This window comes from Anastrepha ludens, chromosome 2, assembly GCF_028408465.1.
Source record: "Anastrepha ludens isolate Willacy chromosome 2, idAnaLude1.1, whole genome shotgun sequence".
Classification (NCBI taxonomy): Eukaryota; Metazoa; Arthropoda; class Insecta; order Diptera; family Tephritidae; genus Anastrepha; species Anastrepha ludens.
In genome coordinates this window covers 40520306-40541180 of record NC_071498.1, presented here as the reverse complement: position 1 = coordinate 40541180, position 20875 = coordinate 40520306, and the positions used below count along the sequence as shown (strand labels likewise).

The following is a 20875-nucleotide window of genomic DNA, read 5'->3' as shown; positions in this document are numbered from 1 at the left end:
CGTGCTGTCAAAACTAAACACCTTGAGAGCTGAATTATTAACAGCTATAGGATCAAGGATCCTTTTATTAAAAAAAAGTATTAATAACAAAAAATACTTCGTATTTTGCCAACCCACCCAACCAGTTTATGTCATTCCTACTAAACTAAGCCCTTTCCAAAAATTGTCCCTGCCTGTGAACTGAGTGAAGCGAGCGCTTTTGTGAAAAGTTTCATTCGATCAGCTGTGTTGCATTTGTAAACAAGAACTGAAAAGGTTGAAGTTAAACATAAAAGTATTAAATGCAAATTTGAAGTAAATAGTATAATAGAAAATGGAGTAAATAATTTCGCTAATAATAGTGGGGGCAAATGCTCGACATTTTTGTGTATATGGAGAAAATGTGCAACACTGTCAAGGGAAAAAGTTAGCAAAAATCAATGAGAATTTTGAGCCACTTCAAACGTGCACTTTATCATAGTAAAATTGAATGGTTTAATAAACTGCGTACCAATAAATTCCAATATTTTGGTATCCTAATGATCTAGTCAACATTTTCCAGCTTCTTTGCTGGAGTGTTGTGGACGCTCCAATGAGTAGATTTTTTTATCATTATTAAAGACGGAAACTTGCAGATGTAACTTTGTAAGATTCTAGTTGTAACTCACGGTCTTGGTGGAAGAAAAAAATTTTAGTTGATAAAGAATTAAGTATTAAAACTATAAACAGATATTTATATAAATAAACTAACTAAACAAAAAACGTTATAATAGTAAAAGGTTATGCCAGTTTTTTTTTTTATTTTTAGGTATATCAGCAGAATCAAATATAAGCCTTTATTTTAAATTTTACGTTTTCCAATTGAATCACTTTTTACGGCACCCTCTTGCAGTTGCTCATAACAAAATACAAAATATCCACGCGAATATGTATATTTCTATTAACTATTACTTCAAATCAAAGTGATAGCTGGTGAGCAAAGTGCAAAGCTTGTCCAAACATTTTGCGTTCTCTTTTGGATTTGATTCTTTCAATTTATTCCTAATATTTTTGGGTCATTTATCCATTCCGAGAATTCATCGTTAAAAAGTTTCGTAGTCCATAATCTAATTATTCATCTGCTATTATATTGTGGTGATTTACCTACATCTGGCAGCTTGCTGCTGCAAGTAAGGCTCGCTCTTTTATTTTTATGCTTGATCTCTCTGTCTCTCTCTGACAATTTACTACAGCCCTTATATTTATTAATTGATTGTTTTTACGTTAGCCACTCGTTGTCAATTGCACTTGTAATGCAATTAAAAGTTAATTTTTTATATCTTTACTTTTACTGATTTTAAATTAAACTAACACACATTCCACACCATTTTTGTTGTGAAAAAATTACAATATTATTCATGATGATGTAAATTTTCATACTCATATTTTTAATTTTCCAATTTTTCTTTCGTTACTTTAGCGCCAAATCTTCTAAGTGTATAGGAGTATATTTTGCTAAACCAGCTCCACATCACATTCAGTTACTTATTTCAGTCTCTTTGGCTTATCTGAATGTTCTCATCGTGGCGCGGATTCAGCCGCCTAGCGAGCGAGTGTGTTTCTTTATGCCATTCACCGCTGCTATGGTCCCTTTGTGCTTGTGGTAACTATCGACTACCACCTCTGGGTCCACTCCTTGGCGTTGCTCCCCCGCTTCAGACACTTTTGTTTAGTTTGTCTCTTTGCTTTCCTTGTTCTCTAGCTCAGTCAGTTCATTGGCTCATTAGTTTTTCGTTTGCTCTTGAGTTTTAAATGGTTTTAAATGTTGTTCGTTCTTATAATATTCACCATAAAAATAGTACTACATACATATACTCGTACATATTGCATTCGTGCGCCTTGCTTGCTCGCTAGATTTTCTCTTCTCATTGCTGGATATTCATTGTTGGCTAGCTGCTTGCCTGCTCGCTTGTTTGCATGCTTGCTCTCAATTGTTTGCGGTCGTATCTCATTCGATGTGCCTCACCTTTAGTACAATTTCAGTCGTTTGCCGGGGAAGTTGCACTGCTGCACAAACTGTGTAGTTGGCGAAGACGTGTTAATACTACTACTAATAGTTAAAAAGAATAATAAAAAATTGAAAATAAAAATTACAAAAAAAGAAAAACGGTGAACAGCGACGATAGCAGCGCCAACGTCATTGCAGTATTCTGGCCAGCGAAAATATTAAAAATAAAAATAAGCTGAATAAAGTGTGCGTGTTGTACAACAAATTCTTATTTTTTGTCTTTCTATAAATATGTTTGTATTTTTTTGGGTATTAGTGTTGTGTTTTGCTTACAAAAAAGTTAATAGATACTTGATATGGTCTTATTGTTGTATGGCACTCTTTTGTAAGCATCTGCCAATTTCTACTACAAATTGCTAAAATTTAGTCGTTATAACTTGTTGTTGCTTCTTGTTACTCTTTATTGGCCTTGATAGACTTTGAACAAGAAAAGTGTTGTGGCATTTGCTTGCTTGCATTTTTTTTATTGGTGATTAAAAAAATGGACAACAATTCATGTAGTATTGTTAATGTGCCTGTGATTTTTCGAGTGTGAAACAAATTAATTAAATAATGAAAATAAATTATTACAAAACCATGTGCAATTGAATTGAAGACTGAATTTCACTTAAAAAACGAAAAAGTGAAGTTATCAGAAAGTGAAAAAGGTGAACGCGATCAAATTAACAAAAAAATTATCGAAGCTGGCAAACAGCATTTAAAAATTTGAATCAATTAAACGATTTAATTGTGAAAATCTAATTTTTGTATTGTAAAAGAAAAAATGAAAAACAATAATTGATTGTTTAGTTTCAGTTGGGAAATTCTATTATGAAAATAAATGAAAAATTATTATTATTATTAATGTTTATTTATCATAAATGAATTCAAAATAAATATTATAAAAAAATTGAAAAGGCAAGTAAACAAAAGAAAGGAAAATGCAATTTGTTTCCCCAAAACCATTGACTATTTTTATTATAATAAATAAATAAATGAAATAACAGAGTAAAATAAGGTGAATGATTTATTTTCGTGTAAGATGAAATAACTAAATATAAATACGGGCATCTAGGAGATGACTCCTTTAAAATCTGTCGAACTTAAAATTGAAAACTTTAAACTTTTTATTTTTTATGCATACTTAAATGAAAGGAAGAACAGTTTTTCAATTAATAAAACTCGGAAACTAAAACAAATTCAAAGGCTGAAAACTTATTATATATTATTTAACAAAAGATGAAATGAAATAAAATATCGATTAAAGATAATTTTGTATTTAATCAGTGAAAATATGAACAAATTAAATGAAAAGAGACAAAAATGAAAGAAGGAATAAGAAATAATACGTAAAATATACGTTTCTAATAAAAAAATAATAATAAATAAATACTTCATTCAGAGTGCTGCTTCAACAAAATGAATTTTTTGGAATATTTTTAATAATAAGAAGATACTGATTTTCAAGTCATAAGTAGCAAAATAGCGAAGACGCCAAACTAATTGTTTTCTTTGCTTCCCGAAGCTAATAATTGGAATTGTGTGTCAGGATTTATAAAAATCCAGTCAAGAATAATATTGAAAAATGTCTTGTCTATAGGTAGTTTAAAAAGGTTCATTAAATTAAGATGAATTAATATTTTAATAGGACTATGAATAAGTTCGTTTCGGTTTTACAACAGATGGCGTAACTTGATTATTATTCCATCGATCCACATTTCCAAACATTCATTGGAGAGCTACTGTCGTAAGGCACAAACGTCAGTATAAGTTTTTTATTTGAAGCGTAAACAACAATATTTTTACCACACTTGAAAATGTCGAATTTCGTGCCAAATAATGTGTTTTTGCGGGGAATTCTTCTTCATTATTTTAATATGAAGAAAAAAGCAGCCGAAAGTCATCGTATCTTGGTGGAAGTTTATGGTGAGCATGCTCTATCTGAGCGAACGTGCCAGAAGTGGTTTGCACGCTTTAAAAGTGGTGATTTTGGCTTGGAAGACGAAGAACGCGAGGGTGCGCCGCCAAAGTTCATGGATACCGAATTGGAGGAATTGCTCGATCAAGATCCGGCTCAAACGCAAGAAGAGGTTGCAAAAACTTTGGGAGTTGATCAATCAACCATTTCCAAACGTTTAAAAGCCATGGGAATGATCCGAAAGGTAGGCCATTGGGTGCCGTATGAATTGAAGCCAAGAGACGTTGAACGCCGTTTTATGGCATGCGAACAACTGCTTCAACGGCACAAAAGAAAGGGTTTTTTGCATCGAATTGTGACTGGCGATGAAAAGTGGGTCCATTACGACAATCCAAAACGTCGGGCAACGTATGGATACCCTGGCCATGCTTCAACATCGACGTCGGCGCAGAATATTCATGGCCTGAAGGTTATGCTGTGTATCTGGTGGGACCAGCTGGGTGTTGTGTATTATGAGCTACTGAAACCGAATGAAACGATTACGGGGGATGTCTACCGACGACAATTGATGCGTTTGAGCCGAGCACTGCGAGAAAAACGGCCGCAATACGCCGATAGACACGACAAAGTTATTTTGCAACATGACAATGCTCGGCCACATGTTGCACAAGTGGTCAAAACATACTTAGAAACGCTCAAATGGGATGTCCTACCCCACCCGCCGTATAGTCCAGACCTTGCGCCATCCGATTACTATCTCTTCCGATCGATGCAACATGGCCTGGCTGACCAGCACTTCCGTAATTACGATGAAGTCAAAAAATGGATCGATTCGTGGATTGCGGCAAAACCGACCGAATTTTTCACAAAGGGAATCCGTGAATTGCCAGAAAGATGGGAAAAAGTAGTAGTAAGCGATGGCCAATATTTTGAATATTAAATTTGTAACCATTTTACGTCAATAAAGTTTGAAATTTCGAAAAAAAAACCGCACGAACTTATTCATAGTCCTATTAACAATTTTTGTTTTGTAAAGTTTTACAAAAAATGTAGTCAAACTTCAAGGAAACACGCAAAAGGAATTAACCAGTTTAATGTCATTGCATTCAAAAGTTGAAATAATTTAAACAAACAATACACTTAAAGATCAATAAAAAAATCACTACAATGCATACTAATGCAGCTATTAGCAAATAAACTACAGCACGTTTACAATATTGAATGGCGGCAACTCAAATGCTTTCTATCAACAAAAATAAATTAGTCACTTTTGTTTACCTTTTTTGTTTTTGTTTTTATTTATTTTTCTTCATTAAATGTTAATGCGAAAAATTTCCCGTACAATGCAATTGCGCTTTGTTTCTTTGTTTTGCTAACAAATTAAAATCTCCGTATGTGCATGCATTAATTAAATTTTTCCAATATTTTCCCATTTCGCGCACACACTAGTATTTTTAACTTTTTAAAGTTTGCCACAGTAGCGCATAAGCCACATTGCTACCTATTGATGTATTTTCTTTTTTGTAGATATTTATAACCCACTTAAATTTGAATTCACATCATCACCCGTATGTGAGTGAGTGTGTGTGCATTTATGCGTGTTTTTGTTTTGCGCTGCTTCCTTTCAAAGTCTTTCACCTGGAAAATAATTCATTGGTAGCTGTGGCTGTTTTTCATAATAGCCACTCATACACACTTTCATACACATATTAAAGTAAGAAAAAAAGAGAATCGTTAAATAGTGTAGATATTCTCTGCGTGTATTTCTTTGCACTTTTCAAAATGTCTCTTTCACTACTAGAATTTGTGTGTGTTTGCATGCTGCTGCTTTCGACGCGTTTGCCTGTGTTTATTATGTATTTAATAATCAGCTCTTATTGTTATAACTACTTTAACCTTTTTCATTTTTCTTCTATAAATTAATAGTTTTTTATGCCTCTCCTGTTTTTATATGTGATTTAAATCAGCTGTCTAATGCCTCTAACCATAAGCAACGACGACTTTTCCTGCTCAGCAGGCTTGTGCTGTGTACTCTCACATGCGTTCTCTCGCTCTCACACACCTTTCTTATGTGCCGATGCATTTTTTTATTTTTTTTTTATTTTCAAAAATTGTTTAACCATTATGTTTTTCTTGGTTTCCCACTTGATGTGAACACAACAAAAATATCAAAACTTCACTTTGTATGATCTATTTCAACTATTCATCTTTTTCGGTGGCATTTCTTTACATGACTTGAGTGGAATGTTAGTATTCCTTGTTCATTTACTCGTAGATATTTTGCCGGTTATATGCTGGCCTATTCGCCGACAGGTACTCGTTGTTGTCATTTGTGCTGTGTGAGTAGGATGAGGCACTTCTAACAATTCAAGTGAACATTAGTTGCTATTTTTTTGGTTTTGTTTTTTGTACGAGTATTTATTTGCTGAAAAGTTTTATTTTAGGTATGTAATTTATTTGTCAACTTGGTTTTTCTCACTCTTTTATCTTATTTCTCCATTTGATTTTATTCACTTCTATTTTATGTATTTAAGTGTTGCCACTTTTCTGCTTGCTCCAAAACCTGTTTGTTGCATTGCGTTGCGTTGTTTTTCTTTTTTTCTAGCCCCTTTTGTTGGCTTACTAGCATTGAGTGTGTCCCAAATGGTAGAAAAGTAAACTGCGGGTAATTTTTGATAGTAGTTGTGAAGAGAATAAAACTTTAGTGACCTATGGGATAATAAAATTTTGGAAAAAGCGCAGAAATTTTTTACCTTTGAAAATTTAATTTCCTTTCATTTTATGCAAATGGGGCTATCAAGAAGAGACTGGAACACAAAAATTTTAGTGGGTTGGAAAAAAATATTCTAGCCGAGAAATAATTGGAAAAGTAGGAAGTGACAAGACCGTCGTTGTATATTTCTAGAAGCACTATGAAAGCACTGGCAAAAAGGGACCAGTTCTGTCAAGAAGGCACCAGTTCTATTCTTCACAGGCCTGGTCGTGAGAGCCAAATGGGCACTTGCATTCCGTCGTTCTACGTTTGGTAGCCATTGGCAAACCTCTGTGTGGATTTCTATCACAGAAAGCTTCTCATTAAAGCATTAAACTGTAGTTTTTTTACTTTTCAAACAATATTATTGGAAGAGCAAAACTGATTTCTCGAAATATATTAACCCCAGCGCCGCCTGCTAAGACAAATTTCAAACTTGATTAAAATCACACTTTTAACACACAGAACTCCCCTTGAAATTGTGAGCTACTCGCCTGGTGTTCAACATTTTTTAGGCTTCAAAAATATCTCATGCATTTGAAAATGGTATCAACACCAAATTATTTCGCTTCACTTTTATCGCGCTCATATGCTCTTCCTAGTTCCAAAAGCAACAATAAAGCAATGCTGTTTTTCAAATTTCACACATTTATTGCCATATTTGTGAGAGGTAAATTGCTTAAATTTTTTTAAGGCAGCGAAATTCTGCCGTATCGTATTTTTGCCTTACTTGGCACTCACAGTCGGTTACAACTGTATTTAATTTTCTTGAAAACAAAATTGTTATGCCCATATTGAAAAATTCCGTTTGTTATTTTTTTTGTTAATGATTTGCTTTTGTTTGTGAAATTATGCTAAAAGCAAGTAACGGTAAGAGATATAAATATCTACATTTGTTTTTTGTTATATCATTAGAAAAAAATTGTCTGGTGTCGTTAATTGTCAGTTACTGGCTTTCTTTCCCAGCGCAAAGTTTTCTTTATGTATTCAAATATTTTTATTTTTCATTTGTATTATTCATGCTTCTGAATGAGTTGGTCTCGTTTGTGCTACGCATCACTCCAAAGGCCGTTTATGGCGTGTACTAAGTCGTCTCCTCTTAATTGTAATTTCGGTTTTAACCGGTGTAAATTTAATAAATTAATGCTTTTGTTATATGTACGAGTATGCATGCGTCAGTAGCTTCACTTCACGGTTGTTTGTTATCATTTCTTTTACTGACCGGAAAATGATAATTGTAGAAACGTACGTGCCGACGAAAAGAAGAAAACATTAATGCCGAGTAGAGAGAAAAAAAATACTCGTTTCGAGCCGCAAGCCGTTTCAGTATTTTTACGAGTTTTAAGTATTATATGCCACTATAAAAGAAAAATAATAATACCAGTTTAGTGCTTCAATATATTTAGTTCAAAGTGAAAAATGGCAAATGGCAAATTTAAATGGTCCCTCTTAAAAGTCGTGGAAATATTTACATACTGAGAACTTTCGCCGGTGTATGAGAATTATTGTTCAAAAATGTCAAGAAAGAGGAAAATCCGTAAGCTATTAATAATCATAAAAATAATATTCGTACTCGTTAATTCGGGTAATTAATTTTTATTAGTTAAGAAAAAAAGAGTGTGAGAGTGAAATTTTTGTAGTTTAGTAACAGGTTCTCGGACATTTTTGCCTTTGAAACAAGTAAAAGCCCGTCTGTAGTTTTTTTTTTTTAGAAAAAATAGTATAAATATATATTTTTTTTAAATACTACAGTTGCTACCGTTTAAGTTTTGAAATATGTATGGCAAAGTGATTATGTCATTGTTGTTGTAAAGTTTGATATTTTAACGAACGTTTTGTCATACGAGCGCTCTTTGTATTGATTAGAGGTAACTGAAACTATCATTTGGACCCAAAGAATGGAAATAAACCGTGTGCATTACGCGCGATATTTTTTGTGACTTTCAACAGCGATTAAGTCAATAACAGTGTGCCGATCAGCCATTTCGTCTATATTTATGAGTATGCAATGTGTTTCGCCGGTTTTCCGAACAAAGGAGAAATGAAGGAAATCAATCGCGAAAACGAATTATTCTCTAGAGCAAGATCTCGCGCAACAGCTCGAAGAAGTAAATTTTTGGAATTGTGAATCTGTTTCTGCCATGAAAAAGCTCCTCATAAAGAACCATCTGCCGTTCTGCAGGTTCCTCCATTTGTGCAAAAAAAAAAAATAACAACACACACACACCAGAAATGGAGGAGAAGCCCAAAAAGGGTGTAAGCGCCAATATAAATATGTATTATAATATATGCAATGATTTCTAAAACTGTTCATGAACACAAAAAATTTTTGTGTACTACTTTTCTAAAATTCGATACATTCTTCAGTACTTCTACGACTAACGTGCAAAAGTTTGAGCAGGCGGCAAATAAAAAAATGGTGCTGTTTACGGAACGAATGCAACATCAAATACAATAGTAAAGAGGTGATGCCAACGATTTCACTTTCGTTATATGGACGTCGAAAATTTGCCATGCGCTAGTGGACTATCGTCGAAAATGTCTACAAAACCATAGAAATTGGCGAGTCGGACTGACATTTGAGCACTTACTCCATTATTAAGGAACTACAGATCAGCCAAAAAAATGTATCTAAATCGACTGCTCTTAAACGTAACTTAGTCTTAGTCGTCGATAAAAGTAGAAAAAACTTAAAAAAAACGTTCACCTAACATTATTAGCATCTTATTACCCATACAACACCCTCAATTTTAATGTTTCATCATTATTGTTACTTTTGAGTTACACACATACACTGAAGAGCAAAACTGTAACAAAATGTAATACTTTCTATTTCAACACATTTTTTTTTAGACATGTTTTAAGAAATCAAATATTTTTTTTGCATAACTTTATTGGCATGTATGTACTCTCTCTCTCAAACCGGTTTGGTGTCAATGCAACAACAACAACACTAGTAGCAAGCAATAATGCAAATAAAGACAAATGTTACAGTTTTGATACTAATAATATTAATAATAAAAAATATAATAAAAATGGGGGAAAAAATAAATAAAAATTATAATAATAATTAATACTCATTTTAATTAAAGCTAAATTTCGATAAAAGAAAGTAAAATAAAAAATTCTTTTCTTTCTTAATTTAGAGTTTCCACCAAACAAGCGTTCAAAAAAGCCAATCGCGTGTCGAGAAAAATAAAGCCGTTAATCGTTACCTAAAGCACATTAATATAAACTAAAAAAATAACAAATAATAATAATAATATTAAATCGTTTTTATATTCCAACGAATTAAATCAATTTGAGTGTGTTTTTTCACAAAAGTGTCTAAAGTGAGAAACGAAAAAATTTAAATTTCGTTCAGAAAAAATTTCGCTGTCTAAAAAACTGCATTTCAGCTTTTAGTAAAAATTTAATATAAAAAAAATGCTTGTAATCAACATATTTTTCTGACTCCAATACAATTACAGGATAAACAATTAAGAGCGCCGCGTTACTGGAAAAGCGTTCGATTCAGTTGAGTACGTATAAATTGTAAACTTTTATGTTTTCTTTTATTTTATTTCATTATATAGGTATACGCGTTAGTAATTTTATTGCATGCGCTATTTATTTTTTTTTTTCGCCTATAAGTATGAAATTCTCAACATTTCACTCGCTTAGCACTTCTCTGGCTCTCTCAACCGACTTATGAAATGTTGCATTGAAAGTGCACACTGTTTGTATTATACTGCGCCCATGAACTCCCTATGCCTCAGAGCCAGCCTATTAATAAATGGTAAATGGGCGCCATCATTACATCAGGCTTATGAACCGCTGACTTGGTGTTTCCCCATAAATGACATTAAAAGCTAGTCCTCAAAACCCTCCCTCAAGTAAGATGCTTCATTTACAATTTTTTTAGTTTACATATTTAAGTTTTCAGTTGATGTAGAAATCAATCGAACTTCTCAACCAGTTTATGGAATATTTGCTATAAATTGTGTCTATAAAATAAAATTAAAATTGTTTGGTTAACCAATAGCTTTCTAAGAGTATCTGAGAGTATCTAAATTGATGCATACCCAAGAATGATAGAAAGAAGATTGCACCCATCACAGAGTGCGTGACGTCACGTTTTTCGAGTTGGGCAGTATTGCCAACCATTGGCTCTTCGCAATAAATTTATTGCTTTTTTATACCCAAAATGCAAAAATTTTGAAGTTTCGTGTTTTTTTTTTTTTTTTTTTTTTTTTAATTTAAAGCTACCGAAACTTTAAGTTAAAAAACCTGTATTATTATACAAACTAAGGTTAAAAGAGGCCACTCTGAGAAGATTTTAGTCCTAATGAAAATCAGTTGATTCTTATAAAATTTGATATTTTGAAAGTGTAAATTTCATTTTTTGTATGCAAGAATATTAAATGCCCCTCTCTCAACTCTTCTTAAGATTGAAAACCTTTTTAGAGGTGTAATCGTTTCCTTAGTGGGACGTAGGGCATCAAGAGGTGTATTAATTGTAAAAATAAGCCACAAAATACCAGAAAATGCTAAAGAAACCATACTGACATTTTTACAAAAGGAGCCCCTTATCTAGTTACATAACCTCAAATATAGCAAAAAAATAATCGTTCCCTTAACAAAAGAGTGTCGCTTAACAAAAAAAAACTCAACCATTAAATTGTACATAAGCATAACACATTTATTTAAAAAAACGCACATTCTGAAGACAATTTGACATAGGAAGTTCTTTAGGTAATTCAATAAAAATCTGGTGTTTTATTTTCTTTAAATGGGCATTTCAGTGCGTTTTTATATCCAAAGCTAGGCAACACTGCAATAGCGAGAGAGAGATTTGACTGTCGAAAGCAGAAGAACACCAAAAACAACTGCAATCGCGGGCAATGCTACCAGATGTTAAAAAAAAATAAAGCTAAATAAAACTGAGTAAATTATTACATATGGCGGCCGCCGTAGCCGAATGGGTTGGTGCGTGACTACCATTCGGAATTCACAGAGAGAATCTCGGTGAAACACCAAAATTAAGAAAACGATTTTTCTAATAGCGGTCGCCCCTTGGCAGGCAATGGCAAACCTCCGAGTGTATTTCTGCCATGAAAAAGATCCTCATAAAAATATCTGCCATTCGGAGTCAGCTTGAAACTGTAGGTCCCTCCATTTGGGGGAAAAATGCTAAATCAAGTTACGAAAATGGTAATCTGGCCATACTGGTGCTAAAACCACATAACTCTTTGTTAAATTCGCTGAGCGCAAAGTAACGGGACCATGATAGGCGCAACCTCATTATTCTTTCCATCATGATGCATACCTATCCTGCCGCTAAAAAAAGTTAATTCTGTGTGTGACGGCTCGGAAGCTTCTTTATGCCAATTGGAAGGCTGGCCAATTAATGGTGATTTTCTCGAGCCTCCTCCTTTCGCTTGTAATTTCAGCTTCCACAATGCAGGTGTTTGCATTGTATTTGTGTATTACCTGCACCTCAAACGATCGTTCGATTGCATAACAACAGTCGGAAATGTGTACTAGTTATGGAAGAAGTTGTTGATTACTTATCGCAATATTTCGTGTTATTTTTTGAAGTGAGCACTCAATGAACTCACTTCAAGTGGCTGGTGGATATTTTCGTTTGTATTAGTGTTTCTTTATATTTATTTATGTATATCGTTGCAATTTTTTTCTAAAACTTCTTTCTCGATTTCTTTTCTGTAATTGATGTGATTTTTTTAAGAGTTTTATTTATTTACTATATATTGGATTCAAAGAATTTTAATACAAAGCCGATCATATTTGTATTTAATTAAGCCGCCGTCGGTCAAGTTAGGAGGGTTTAATTCTGTGGTATGATATGCAAGGGGTGATTTAATACAAGAGTTTTCGCTTATTTCTCAAGAATTTTTTTGTATTAAAATGTTTATTCCTATTAAAAATGGTTGAAATGATGTTTGAAAAAAGTTGTTAGTAAAAGTAGACTTGTCACCGTTTTCATGTGACTTACCATGTATGAAATCCGCCAAAAAAAATTAAAAATGGCGGAGGAGAGCTTTTGAATATTTTTGTCTTAAACATAAGTGATTTCAAGTTAATGTTATAAAGTCATACGCGTTTATAAGCTGTACCAATTTTAGCCCATTCGGGTCCTTACTTTTTTCCGAATCATGTCAACCAGGTCGTGAAACGTTGTTTCTAGTAAAATAAGGATATTCTAGCTAAATACGCCAAATGCCCATTTTGAGTGTTTGAGACGCTAACGTATTTTGTTTTGTTTTTTTACTTGTTTCGTGTTTTTCAACCTCTACTGCATCTTTGTTTTTTATCAAAATAACGTTTTCCCCAACAATTCTAACAATGTTTCCTATAATAATTCGCAATTTTTAGAAAATCGATTTTTAGAAAAATTTCGTTGGTACTAACCGCTTAAAAAATAAGAGAAAAAATTGTTTCCTAACGAAATCTTGGAGTAACCTTCTTCGAGAGACAACCCACCCGTGTTAATCAGAATTTGTGAAAAAAAAATTAAGACGCTTGCCTCAAACTCTCTAAATCGAGTCGTAACTGGCGTTTGGACCGTTGGTGTCATGCGTGGATGTTATCCAATGTTCATCTTCACTTATGTTGCGTTTCATGATGTCCTCCTAGTCAGAAATATTTTCTTTGTAGTTGTTAACGCCATGCGTCCGAGGTTCGAATGGACGATATATCGATATTATATGTTTTATTTTCTATAACCTTCGGATCGCTATGAGCCAACCTGGCTAAAAGTAAAATCACCGAAAAACAACCATAGGAAATTACCGATAAATTTCTCGTGTTCTCGGCATACGGCTCTACGTTACCGGAACGATTCGGATTGAAATACAGCTAAGATCTGCCATTTCAGCAACAACAACTTTGATATTTCCAAAAAAACCTTTTAATATCAACATCTTTGTTAGTCCCTTTGTCCTGACTGGTAGGCGCGAGTCTGCAAGGCTACAAACCGTCTTTAAAGAAAAAAATTGTTTTAACATACTTCATATTCTCAGTAACCACTCAAATTCTTACAACATCCGCCTTGCTAAGTGGGTGTTATAAATTTCTACGCAATCGCGGCTAAACATTTATTTTATATCTTTTTTCATTGAAAATTTTCATTTCCACATAAAATACTACATGCAAATACTACTTCTTAAAATCCTAAATCATCTGCGTCGTGCCAAGTCTACTGTATAATTATCTTACATCAATTGAATCTTGAAGACAAGTTGCCTGCGCACTTCAATTTTCTAATTTTTGATTTCCCTTACTAATTTCATAAATTTCGCTGCACTAGACCTTTGGCACCCGCTACAGTGCTTGTTGCTTCGCTTCCTTACAATTGTAGCAGCAGTTCAATTTCCTACCACCCCCTTCCTTCGTGTGAATTCCAAGTGCAATGCGGCATTTTATCGCATGAGACGACCACTCAAATAGATCGAGAATATGCAAAGAAGTGAAGTGGAAGGAAAAAGCAGAAGAAATAAATAACAAAAAATAAAACTTTGAAGAAATAAAGCGGGGAAAATCAATTGAAAAATTGTCAACACGACAAGATATCGACTAACACTTCCGCAAATAAGGTGTGTGTACGTGTATGTGTGGCTTTACGTATGTAAACATATGCATATGTTTATTTGTGTGCATGCATGTGCATATGAGCATATCACATAGCAGCCGCTAACTACGTCAACATGAAAAGCACCTTGGAGGGGCAAGCCCGAAACTAGTCTGCAGGGAAAACACGAACTAGAAAATAGTTGCATGTTTTTTTCATAATGATTTTCATAGTCTTATTTAACATTTCATTCGGAACTATTCAAGAAGGACGACTGTGGAACTAAAAAGGAAGCAACGAAGAGTGTGCTAGATCTTATCTATCGGATTTAGTACTCGTTCCGAACTATCGAAGAAAGGATACATTGTGTGTTAGAACTCATTGCAACTCATCTTTCGAATTTGGTATGAACTGTCAAGGAAGCGATGTAGAGTACCGAAATTTCGAAAAAATGCAACATAGGACTATTGACACTCCTTAGGATATAACCAGCTGTTTATATGGAAAAGAGAAGGAACACAATGGGTCTAAATTCACTAAAAGCTAGCAAAACATATTTACAAAGTAGTCATAATCAGTACAAAATAGTTGAAATTTCATTACGACTTTTTAAAAAGTCTTTGCATTACATAGTATTTCGGATCTCCGTTTTGATTTTATAAAAATTAGAATATGAAGCAAAACTTTATAGAGATGTAGTATACGAGTAGATAAGTAGAGAAAAGAAGAAGAAAAGAGAAAGCAGTGAATTTAGCTAAGTTCAATAGAAGGGCATGAGTGCAAAGTCAGTAAATTTTTATGCAAGAACTGTAAAGAGTTTAAGAAGAAGAAGCAGTAGTAGCAATAGCGACTTGAAGGCTACTTTAAATATAATATTTATGTATAGGCATGATATTGTGAAATCATGAATTGTTACTGCTTTTAATGTAATGCGAGGAATTGTGAGCGAAAGTTGGAGACAAATCATGGACTAGTACACATGCATATGTATGCACAAAAAAGTATCGAGCGTTTGTTTATTTTATCTCGCCTTAAGCAAAGGAGGTGGTAATAAAATGGCTTCAAATTCATATGAAACGCAAAACTTTGAGCCATATAAAATTTCCTGCAGGGACTACATGAATTGTAAAAAAAGCAGCGTAGTCACAATAACAGCGGCGTTCAACGAGAATTGAGGCACGGCAAAAATAGCAAAACCAAAAACGTGATAAAAAAGAAACAAATAATAACCAACAACAAAGCCGCTGATAAGCGTATGCGTCAGTAGCAACTACAGATACGACCAAAAAAAAAAATTGAAGAATATAATCATCAAGTGTGTTGTATAGCAAATGAGTGACTCGTATGGCTGACACTGTAGCAGCGCTTGGCTAGATAAGCGTCAATGCGCTGGGAGATGCTTATCGGTGGCCTCAAGCGTTCCAAGTACGCGTCACAAAACTGGGTAGAGACGTAGATACATACATACGTGAATATAAATTATGTATGTATGTATGTGTGTATGTATTAACGCTCCTTGCATGGTTATGTGCATAAATTATATAGAATGAACATACATATATTTTTGAGTACTCGCTCTCACTTATGCGTAAATATTGTACATACATACATTTATGTGTATGAATGCATTTACATATGCACATACATACTTACCTATATACTTACACACATATTTGTATCCATGCAGCGTCGAAAAATGGCAGTAGCTACTAAAACGAAGGCACGTATTCGTACTCTCAACTACCTATGCGGCTGGCTTACATGCACATTTTTTGTATGCGTTGTTGCTCTTTCCTTTTTTGTTTTGTTACGCTCGAAGCTCATAAAATTTTACTTGCTACTAAAGTAGCAGCTATACATAGTAAGTCACTGGCATTTAGTCGCTTAAATTATTGCATGCCTGGCTAAGCAGATAGGCAATGTAATAGACATTTTATGTATATGCATACATACGTATGTACGTTTACTATTTGCTGCGACTGTTGCGCTGCCTATCTACTATCTATTTCACTGCATGTCTGTCTACCCGTCTGCCTATCTCTCCTCCACCTCATTCTACTCTCTATGCCTGACTGTTGCAATGTCGAACGCGTACTTTTCAATGTAATGCTTCTCCCCTCGTTCACCGCTGGTGGTATACCATGGCGTATGATTGACCTTTGCATGTGAGCTTATCATTGAGTGTTTCCTCCACTGGCTGAGTGCTGTGTGCTGCGCTTGCTTGACTCATTGGCTCGCTGACTGAATGACTGCATGACTGACTGACTTCACTGGTGGGCCACGCCGCAACAAATCCAAAAAAAAAAAAAAACGAGCAACAACTCTGTGTATAGCGTGGCATATGCAACAATGTGCATTAATCGCTATTGTGCTGTGCTGTTACTCTACCTTATGTGCATAGTAGTTACATACATACTTACATATATGTGGCATGGTTGGTTTCCGACTCGAGGCATGATACTAATTAGTTTATGTTTTCTGCGCTAAAAGCATTTTTGTACCGTTTTTTGGAAATTTTTTAGTTTGACTATACACTTAGGATTATTATTATTCTTTTTTTTTTGTTTTGTATCCAGCTCACTACTAATGCATTTGGGTATTGTTAATTTGCTCACATAGCGGTTGCTGTAAAAACCGAATGTAAACGATGCAGATATGCAAGTTTATGTATCTAAGTATAAAAATATTTAGAGAGCAAACTATCGGCAATGGCTGATTGTCTGTTTGTCCGCCTGCCCGCATACTTATAATTATTTTCTTATAAAAATTTGTATATATTAACGAAGCGTCGTACCTATCTGGTGTTTTTTCAGCTATCGATATCGATAACTATGGTTTGACAAATGCGAATGGTTTGACATTTATGTCAAGGAAGGCTTACCAAGTCATCTTGAATCGTTTAACACGAGAGCAAATCCTTCAAAATTGTAGAAATTTACTTTGAAAACAAAATAAAATAATAAATCTGTTTACCAAGTTCATACAGTGAAATGTTGAAGAAAACACCGAAATGTCGATTCCTCTTCGTTCTTAACCTGTTGGCCATTGCTCCTTACGTAAGGAGCTTGTCTTACGTGCCTATAAAATAAAGCTCGTGCAAGAATTGATTCCAAATTACCATTATTTACGCCGCATTTTTTCTGGTTGGGCTCTTTTAGATTTCTTATTCAGATTAATTAGAAAAAAGAGTTGAAATTTGGAATGGAATGGACCCTGTAACTCGTAGCCGCGACGAACATATCATATTCAAAAAATAAATGCCATGAAATTTTCTACTAGATAATGATTATAATAAAAAAAAGATTATAATAAAAAAATGCATTCTAAGAATATTTATGTTTTGTTCTCAAGCTCTTAAAAACAGCCTTTATATTGCTATTGTACAATGGTAGTTGGGATTGAATAAGTAGATAATCGGTAATACAGGCGATATAGCGGCAATTTTCTAAAGAACAAAAGGCTTGCATTTCAGTAATTATTAAAACAAAATTTTTCATGGGGCATAGCATTAATGCAAAAAATGTTAATACACTACTAAACAGCATTTTTAGAATGGGAAAGGATTCATATATTCCTGCAATATTGGTATTGTGAGTAGACCAATTTTTTAGAACAAATTTATCATATAGTACTTCACGTCTCAGTATTTTAGAGTGACTCAAAATTTCTAAATTCAAAATTCATGTAGCAGAAAGGAATGTCCTTTAAGTAAATTTAACGCCCTCTTGATTGTAAATGAGAACTGTAACCTCTAAAGTGCGCCTCCAATGGTCGTTATTTGGCATTTTTAATATTTTCCGAGAAAGAATTAAAAAAAAAATATTTATGTATATAATGCACTCGGTTTCAGTAAATCACTATGTAAATATGTATGTACATATTTGCGTGCCTTCCTTGCCATCAAGGAAAAAACTAAATTATATATTTTCCCGCTTTAATTTGATTTCTCGCTTTAAATTAATTTTTAAACTAAAAATTATGATAAATATGAGTAATTCATTTTCCAAAGACACTGTCAGCTATTATATATACATACATATATTCATATATCTGTGTGAACAACACCACTTTTTGAGCAACTCCTTGGTGCTCTTGCAGCTTCTCATGCCCCAATAACGGTGAAGAGAAATCAGAAGGTGTGATCAACATCAGATCGCTAATAGGCTCAGCGATTTTGAAGGAAAAGAAAGGAGGAAATGAGGAAAGAAAAACAACGCGGCCACTGCTTATGTTACTTCGTTGTCGTCTGAGGGATTGATTTGAACTGATGCCAATGACTGATTGGAAGTGAGTAAGAATACGTGTGAAATAAGCGCGCAGAATTCTGCTGTCGGCTCCCGGGCAGCCGAAGCTACTCTCACAAGTTTACTTCGGAATGCCAAACCTTAAAATCTATCATCCTTGCCGAATTCCCTATGACGTGCTTGCTTCGGATGACCAAATATTATCTGCCATATATTCATTCTATCACGGCCCCCTTATCACTCGACTGAATTGCATGTATTTGTAAAATTTGTTTTATATTTCTTTTCCCGATTTTATACTGCTCTAAAGTCATTTCATTTGCTAAAATCTATTTTCTTCCATATTTCATTGGCTTCTTCGCGGTTCGCCGCAAGCCTTTTCATTTTCTGTCTGATTTGTTAGCACCGCTCTGAGTCCGTTTCGTTATGCTGCTCCTTTGTACGTTCACTTCCGCACTTCATAGTGCATATCTACTAGAGATGCTAATATAAACGATGATTATTGATCCCAAAAATTCGGGATTATATTCAAAATATCTTAAATTCAGTAAAAGTTCAATAAGTCCTTTGGTTTTTGAAGCGTTTTAGCAACACTATTATCACAAATTAATGATAATGACGCTTTTAATATTATTTAGTTAGTTCAAAACAATACAAATAATCCAATTCTTGGGGCAGGAATTAGCCATACATAAACTGAAACATTTCTGAAATGGAATTTATTTAAATTTATGTATCTGGTGGACAATTTCTTTTGTTTCTAAGAGTTTCTCTTTGGGCTAAAAGCATTAATTCGGCCCAAGAAAATTATGAACTTATATTAAGTTATTGTAATCTAAATGTATCTAAAAATTGCCTGATAGTGCACCTAAAATCTGCCTGCAAACGAACACCACTTTCCAAGTAAATGTTGCATATCGCTCATTTACTTCAATTGTGTCTTAATCCAAAAAGCCTGAATGTTGTGAAAATCGGCTTCGAAGTTTTCAGTTTACTATGCCTATGATATACTCAACTTGGAAAAATTAGTAAATAATCTAAAAATTAGTTAATATGTAAAAACACCGAGTTGATATCGGGATTTCGGGATCTCGTCATTGGTATTCTTAATTTGTACATTTTCTCACACCCGCACATACTTGTTTCTACATAGTTATAGTACAAAACGTCTATGCATTTAACTAACTGCTGTCTGTGTGCACTTCCTTCCGGCATCTTACTGCCGTTCTGCACTTTTCTGACATTGAAGTACCAATTCAACAAGAAAATTTTTTGTATCCTTCAGTTTTCTTAAATGTTTTCCTTGCCTTGAATTCGTATACACAGTTTTTTTTTTCTGTGGTTACGCCCCACTCTACTCGTACAGTCCTTATCCTTTTCTTGCCCTTGTCTTACTCGTTATCTGTCCTCTTACCGCGCCACTAACATTTGCCCTTGCCTTTCATTCACTCTCACATTTGCTTGCGCTTTCTTCTCCCTACTCACTCATTTGCTGACGCGCTGCTTCCTCATTTATTATTCGGTTGCATTACGGTTTTTACTTGCAATTTAGTAGCAAGTCGATGGTTTGAGGGTCAGTGGCGCTGGTCGTATGTATGTAAACCACCGCTCGTATTTAGTTGTATCTTCTTTTGCTACTAGACCGCCTACCTCCTTGTGACCTTCGCTCGCTTTTCAGTTTCAGTCACTCAGGCATTTACTCTACCTCATCAGTCGCTTCATTGTCTGCTTGCCTCTTGTCGTCTTTTGTGTTGATTTCGCTTTCAAAATTTGTTATGTTTTTTGTTGCAACGTTATCGTCGAGCTAGCCAAAGTGACAGTCTTACTGAAGGTAAAACAACTGCTCAACCGCTGAAAGGCTCCTTTCATTATATTGGCAGGGAGAATTTTGGTGGCGTCATTAATAATTAAAACAGCCAACTGTTGGCGCCTTTGCAGTCATCGTTCCATTTTTTTCCTTTTTGATGGGTGCGGTTTTTGTCTGAATTCTATTTGCTGCTGGCAATAAAATCGATTCGCGCGCCCTCAATATTTTCTTGGCGGCTTTTTATTATCATTTTACATTTGGTCGATGTCTAATTTGCTACTAAATTATGACAGGTGTTGAAATATTTATAATTCAATTGATAGCAGCATGTTGCATGGTAGGTGTAGACACGTGTATGTAGTTACAAATTCATGGGCATCTAAATACCTACCGGTTTGTTGACAGCGACATTTGGTAAATAAAATTTAACTTGACTAGTTTGGAATTGAGATCAGCAATAGGTGTGCTGACTTTGGGTGTTGGAAAGTTCTTCATCGTAAAAAAGAATTTGCATGTCAATCTGCCTATTGCCTTCTACTTCCGATTATCTAAGTAAGATTTTATGGTTATGAGTAGATT

The 20875-nt window shown here is 34.2% G+C and overlaps 1 protein-coding gene across 2 annotated transcripts in view; it reads left to right on the top strand.

Moving 5' to 3' along the window:
• Positions 1 to 1958: 1958 nt before the first annotated feature.
• Positions 1959 to 20875, top strand: part of LOC128869426 (casein kinase I) — a 135137-nt gene continuing 116220 nt past the window's right edge. The window contains exons 1-2 of one of the 2 annotated variants that reach the window (XM_054112012.1): positions 1959 to 2212; positions 10146 to 10196. The gene's annotated coding sequence lies outside the window, so the exon portion shown is untranslated. The remainder of the gene's footprint in view (positions 2213 to 10145; positions 10197 to 20875) is intronic. The other variant, XM_054112015.1, reaches the window with a different exon arrangement.